General features: G+C 44.0%; 1 long non-coding RNA gene across 1 annotated transcript in view; it reads left to right on the top strand.

The window, feature by feature from the left end:
• Positions 1-2,071: 2,071 nt before the first annotated feature.
• LOC126059347 (uncharacterized) overlaps positions 2,072-7,106 on the top strand; it is a 50,878-nt gene continuing 45,843 nt past the window's right edge. The window contains exon 1 of the long non-coding RNA XR_007513426.1: positions 2,072-2,158. This is a non-coding gene — a long non-coding RNA (uncharacterized LOC126059347). The remainder of the gene's footprint in view (positions 2,159-7,106) is intronic.

Below are 7,106 nucleotides of genomic sequence, written 5' to 3'. Positions count from 1 at the left end.
TGTTGTTTTTGTATGGTTTCTAATTATTTTGTCATTCTGCTCTTGCATTGTTTTCCTTAATTCTTCTAGGATTTTGTCTGTGTTTTCCTTCATCTCTTTAAGGATCCTATATATAAGTATTTTGAAGTCCCTATAAGGTAGCTCTGTAATCATTTCTTTCTCAGGAAGGTTTAAAACCAAACAACCAAACAAACGAACAAAAAACCACACATACCATACCTGTTGCCATTGAGTCTATTCTGACTCATAGCAGCCCTATAGGGCAAAGTAGGTTGCCCATAAGGTTTCCAAGGAGCGGCTGGTGGATTTGAACTGCCAACCTTTGGGTTAGCAGCCTGAGCTCTTAACCACTGAGCCACCAGGGCTCCTACTGCCCCTTTATTTTGCTCACTTGTTTGAGCCATCTAATTCTGTTTATTCATATGATTTATTATTGTCTGCTGTGTCCAAGACATTAAGGTGTTAATTTATTTAAATATTTCTTTATTGATTGTATGAATGCTTGTTTTGTGCTGATTTTTTTGTTTTGTTTTGATGTATCCAGAGCTTTGTTTCTCCTTTTCCTCTTTAGAATGTTTTTCTTCCTTTGTATTATTTTAATTGTTGTTGTTTTGCGGTTCTGGTCTATGTGTGACTTTGGTGGTGTCTGTTGGCTGGGTATGATTTCCTTTCACTAGTGAGAATGGTGGGTCATACCCACATGTCAGTCCTCTGTGTTTAGGCTCATATGTCTTCCCTTACTGGATTGAGTGGAGATGTGGGAGGATGTTTCTTCCTTGATGTTGGGTGACAAATGCTGAGTTGACAAGGTTTGTCCACAGCTCTTATGAGATCGTGGGGTCCTTTTGGGTTAATGCCTTCTCTGGAGATCAGGGCAAGCTATCTCCATATCTGCTGAGAGGGAGTGCTACCCAAATGGATGGGATAAGCCTACTGTGCATGCATGAATTGGCATTTCAGTAGGTGGTGGGTTATCAAGGAGTTTCAGTGCAAGTGCAGATGACCTATAGGAATTGTTTGGGTGTGGGATGTGTAATGCTGCAGATATGGAGGATAACGGCAGTAGGATCTCCTGCTCATTTGGCAGAGGTGCAGATGGTGCCTGTCAGGATGTGGCTGGTGTTGTTGGTGAGGTAATGGGTCTTGCTGGCTAGTCACTGGGGTGTGGGTGCAGGGAACATCCCTGCTGGTCGCTGGGTTGGGTGCTGTGTGTGCTCACCACTGGTTGCCAGGTGGTCAGGGCCTGCATCTCAGGGATGGGGTCGAGGGTGTGGCCAGGCTTGCTTGGGTAAGTGCAGCAGCCAGCACCTCCGGAGTGTGTAGTGGGCAGGGCCCAGCTCTGATGTACAACTGTGAGCCATCTGTGTCTCAGAGAGGGGTTAGCGGGTGTGGCCAGGCTTGTGCCCTTCAGTATGGGCCACCTGCTCCTCAAGGTGAGGTAGGAGCTGTGGGTGGGCTTAGCTGCATCAGGTAGGGCCTCCTACCTCTCAGGGAGGGGTGGTAGGTGGGACCAGACTTGTAAGAGCAAGTGCTGCAGCCTGCATCTCTGGGAGGGAGTGGTAGGTGGGGCCTGAATTGCGCACCTTGGCTCCGCCTGTGCCTCAGGGCACATGATAATGCACATGGCAGTCAGGGTGACCGCTTTAGCTTCGGTGGGGCCATTTCTGGGAGAGGAGGAGAAGCTTTAGTTGTTACTCTGTGGGTTGACTTTTCACTGGGTGGCTCCTGTATACATGGCCAGGTGCCTCCACTGACAAGCAGTCCCTGCACTAATACCTAGCTTCCTCCCTTCTTGCACTCACCAGAGGGTCTAGAACTTTCATCTCCCCCTCCGTTCCTCCCCTTTGCTCCCCCACAATTGTACACTCCCTGTATACACTTCCTCCCCCTCTAAATTCAGATGACACAGTCTGTTTCATTTGCTCTAGAGGCACTTCCCCATGGTTCCCTGGTTTCAGAGCTACACCACTGCCTCGCTTCCCCCCAGGTGTGCCCCATCCCTGACCACATCCTGTCCACCTCATCATTTCTTTCCAGGGTTGTTTGCACAGATCTCTGCCACCAGCTGTGCTCTCTTTGTAGTTGCTTTCCTGGGTTCCTCACTCTGGGTTGTTGTTCAATGCTGTCCCAAAATGACCTCTCTGCTCCCCACCAGCAGGTAAGGTGTGGTTGACCCACAGTCTGTTTTTCCACTGGCCTCCTTCTGCCTCTCTGTCCAATCAGTGCTCAGTACGTTTCTTCAACTCTCTCTCTTTTTTTTTTTTTTAATAATTTTTATTGTGCTTTAAGTGAAAGTTTACAAATCAAGTCAGTCTCTCACATAAAAACTTATATACACCTTGCTACATACTCCCAATTACTCTCCCCCTAATGAGAACAGCCCGCTCTCTCCCTCCACTCTCTTTTTGTGTCAATTTCGCCAGCTTCTAACCCCCTCTACCCTCTCATCTACCCTCCAGGAAGGAGGTGCCAACATAGTCTCAAGTGTTCACCTGATCCAAAAAGCTCACTCCTCACCAGCATCCTTTTCCAACCCATTGTCCAGTCTAATTCATGTCTGAAGAGTTGGCTTTGGGAATGGTTCCTGTCCTGGGGCAACAGAAGGTCTGGGGGCCATGACCACCGGGGTCCTTCCAGTCACAGTCAGACCATTAAGTCTGGTCTTTTTATGAGAATTTGGGGTCTGCATCCTACTGCTCTCCTGCTCCCTCAGGGGTTCTCTGTTGTGTTCCTGTCAGGGCAGTCACTGGTTGTGGGCAGGCACCATCTAGTTCTTCTGGTCTCAGGCTGATGTAGTCCCTGGTTCGTGTGGCCCATTCTGTCTCTTGGGCTCGTAATTACCTTGTGTCCTTGGTGTTCTTCATTCTCCTTTGATCCAGGTGGGTTGAGACCAATTGATGCATTTTAGATGGCCACTTGCTAGTGTTTAAGACCCAAGACGCCACTCTTCAAAGTGGGATGCAGAATGTTTTCTTAATAGATTTTATTATGCCAATTGACTTAGATGTGCCCTGAAATCATGGTCTCCAAACCCCTGCCCCTGCTACACTGGCCTTTGAAGCATTCAGTTTATTCAGGAAACTTCTTTGCTTTTGGTTTAGTCCAGTTGTTCTGACCTCCCCTGTATTGTTCTTCAACTCTCTTTTTGATGCTCTGGGATCCAAGGTCATTTTTTTGTGCGTCATTTTTACTTAGTTTCTTGGGTCTTTCTTGGCAGGGCGTCATTACGTGCAGGTTATCTAAGGCGCGATATTGACAGAAGTCCTCCCACTAATTTTTTTTTAACACTGTGAGCAGAAGACCATGCCTCATTAGCAAATGATTGTATACAAGAGCAACAGACGATGAGCACTGAGCATATGCACACAGCGGCTAGTGTTAAAATCAAACCTTTTAGCATAGTCAATCTGACACATTTAAACGCTATGTATAATTGTTATTGTCCTTCATAGTAATTAGGTGTAAATGGTGAGCAATTTACGTAAATAGTTGCAGTTAGTTTTGTTTTTACACTGCTAAATAAAAATTTTATAATGGTTTCTTCTCTTTTTGTAAGTATTCTAGTTTATATGTATATACTGATACTGTATAAAATTTAGTTCTATTACATAATAATAAATAGCACTTATTGAGTTAAAATTTTCATAACAAACCCACGGAGTAAGTACTGTGCTATTTATTGAATATTTATTCTGTGTATACCAAATACTAGGTGCTTTGCATGTTTTTAGTTCATGTAATTATCAAAACAGTTATATAAGGTAGAAACAATTATGCTCTCCATTTTACAGATACAGAAACTAAACAGAGAGTGGTTATCTTGTGTCACAGCTAGTTAAACAGTAAAGTCGGGATTTGAACCTAGGCAATCTGATTGTACAGCATATACTCCTTAATTGCTACATTTTCCTGAAACCCCTGTTTTCCTTGCTCTTATTCCAACCTGCTAATCCAGGACTCCAGATCCCTGAAAAGTTCTCGATAAGCATTTCTTGGAGGTTTTGCATACTCATAAACTAGCCTAGGTAGCTATCACATTGTCTCTACTGCTTTTTTATTCTCCCACTGCTCCAGCCCTCCCTTCTGCTTCCATGCCCACCAGGCACCCAGATCTGCCAGGCATAGTCTCTGCTTTATCTGGGTACCACCATAACCCCTGGGTACATTTTCTGGAGACTGCTGCTACTCACATTGGGTTCTATGCATTAAAAAAGTAGGTGCAAATGTCTTTTTACCCTTTTGAGAGTTTTACTTTTCCATTTGGATATCAAAATTGTGCCATTTGTATACAAGGATCTTACAGAGTTTGAGTAAAATAGTTCTTTCAGTTTTCGCTTATAGCATCTCCTCCTAGTAACCCTCCAACCCCCTCATTGAACTGAAACCGAGGAACTAGCTAACAAATTCAAGTGAGAAGCTTCATTGCTGGATCTTCTAAATTCTCTTCCTTTGGAGTGAATTCTCTCCTGGGAAGACTCCATAGTAACCCATTTAGACAGACTTTTTGGGCCTGCACTTCTACCAGTTCGCCCATCCAGGCACACTGAACCCAAGTGTTGGACTCAGCCTGAAGCCCTTTCAAAGAGTGACATTGTTGCAAAACAAAACAAAAAAAGTGTTAAAAAGAGTTTCTTTGGTGACCTGTTGACACCCTTCTTGGGCTTAGCCTTCAGGGATCCTGACCTCCTCATGCTAAAGTGCCTTTCCCCACCCAGGAGCAGTGTACCTTAGCACACTGGCCATATTGATTCATCCATGCTGGACTTCTTCCACTCCTGTAACAGTTCTCTAAAGAATGAGTGCTAAGGTTTATTCTGATTCTGGGTGAGATCCTTTAACTTTCTGTATCACTTTGGGAACTGGAAGTTTCCACTGGCTCAAAAACAAACAAATGGGGACTAAGGTCTAGCCAGATGAGCAGGATAATTCCTTAACTAGACCCTGAATAAAGCTCTAGCCCTGTCCCCCAGAAGAGGGTGCCTTTAGTGAGAGCCTCTCCCACAGATCTGTCCCTGGCCTTACTGTGAGACATATGATGCCTATGGCAGTGTGTGGGCAACGACTACACCAAACCAGCTTCGTTTAACTGTCAGGTTGTCATAGTGCCTGGCCTGAACAGGGCTGGATTCTCTCCCTACCCTGCTCCTATCTCCTCATGTCTGTCTTGCTTTAGAGTGTTTTTTAGAGGTGATCTATCAGTCTAGGGCAGTAGGATTCAAACTGTAGAGTGCATGAGAATCCTCTGGGTAGTTCATTAAACATGAAGATTCTTGGTCCCCCAACTCTGGAGACTCCCTCAGTAGTACTGATGGGGGCCCCAAGAGGAAGGGTAGGAATCTGCATGCTTAATAAGTTCTTGAAATAACCGTATTGCAGATGATCCTCGGATTCCACTTTGAGAAACGCTAGTCCAGATGGAGAACAGGTAGGTGCCTACAAGCACCTAATACCCAAGTGTCTTAGTCATCTACTGCTGCTCTAACAGAAATGCCACAAGTGGATGGCTTTAACAAACAGAAGTTTATTCTCTCACAATGTAGTATGCTAGAAGTCCAAATTCAGGGTATCAACTCCAGGGGATGGCTTTCTGTCTCTGTTGGCTCTGGAGAAGGTCCTTCTCATTAATCTTCCCCTGGACTAGGAGCTTCTCTGGCACAGGGACCCTGGATCCAAAGGACACTCACTTCTCCTGGTGCTGCATTCTTAATGGTATGAAGTCCCCATGTCTCTTTGCTCACTTCTTTCTTCTATATCTCAAAAGAGATTGACTTAAAACACCATCTAGTCTTGTAGATCTCATTAACATAACCACCAATAATCCATTTCATTAACATCATAGTGATAGGACTCACAATACATAGGGAAATCACATCAGAGGACAAAATGGTTAGACGATCATATGATACTGGGAATCATGACCTAGCCAAGATGACAGACATTTTGGGGGGCACAATTCAATCCATGATACCAAGTAATAATTTGAGGGCCTGGGAGATTCAAATTATTGCTTCAATCTTCTGGAAAATGGATGCTTAAACCTCAACAAGTTGGTAGACATTCTGCTTCTTAATTCTGGAATTTGACTCCAGAGGGCCTTGTCTTTTATGTCTGGAGGGAGTAAGCACCTTGTGGTTTTGGTAACTGTCAGAGCTGCTCACTGGTCACTACCCTGAGGAGCTGGGTTTCTCATGGCACTAAATATTACAATTTTACATATTTATAATTTATTAAATATTACAATTGTGTCTCTCCTTCCCTGGATCTTTTCTTGGTATCATAGAGTAGTTTTCCTGACAATTATAGTTGATGTTTATGCCACCTTCCCCATGTTGTTGTCAAGTCGGTTCCAGCTCATAACAACCCTATGTACAACAGACCAAAACACTGCCTGGTCCTACGCCATCCTCGTGGTTGTTGTTATGCTTGAGCCTATTGTTGCAGCCACTGTGTCAATCCATCTCATTGACAGTCTTCCTCTTTTTCGCTGACCCTCTACTCTACCAAGCATGATGTCCTTCTCCAGGGACTGATCACTCCTGATAACATGTCCAAAGTATGTAAGACGAAGTCTTGTCATCCTCTCTTCTAATGAGCGTTCTGGCTGTACTTCTGTTTGTTCTTCTGGCAATCCATGGTATATTCAATATTCTTTGCCAACACCATAATTCAAAGGCATCAATTCTTCTTTGGTCTTCTTTATTCACTGTCCAGCTTTCACACGCATTTGAGGCAATCGAAAACACCATGGCTTTGGTTAGGCTCACCTTAGTCCTAAAGCGACATCTTTGCTTTTTAACACTTTAAAGATATCTTTTGCAGCAAGTTTGCCCAATGCAATGCATTGTTTGATTTCTTGACTGCTGCGTCCATGGGTGTTGATCGTGAACCCAAGTAAAGTGAAATCCTTTACTACTTCAATCTTTTCTCTGTTTATCATGATGTTGCTTATTGGTCCAGTTGTGAGGACTTTTGTTTTCTTTATGTTCAGGTGTAATTCATACTGAAGGCTGTAGTCTTTGATCTTCATCGGTAAATTCTTCAAGTCCTCTTCACTTTCAGCAGGAGAGGTTGTGTCATCTGGGTATCGTAGGTTGTTAATGAGTCTT

Source organism: Elephas maximus, chromosome 16 (genome assembly GCF_024166365.1).
Source record: "Elephas maximus indicus isolate mEleMax1 chromosome 16, mEleMax1 primary haplotype, whole genome shotgun sequence".
NCBI classification, from domain to species: Eukaryota; Metazoa; Chordata; class Mammalia; order Proboscidea; family Elephantidae; genus Elephas; species Elephas maximus.
This window is presented reverse-complemented; position numbering and strand designations above follow the sequence as displayed.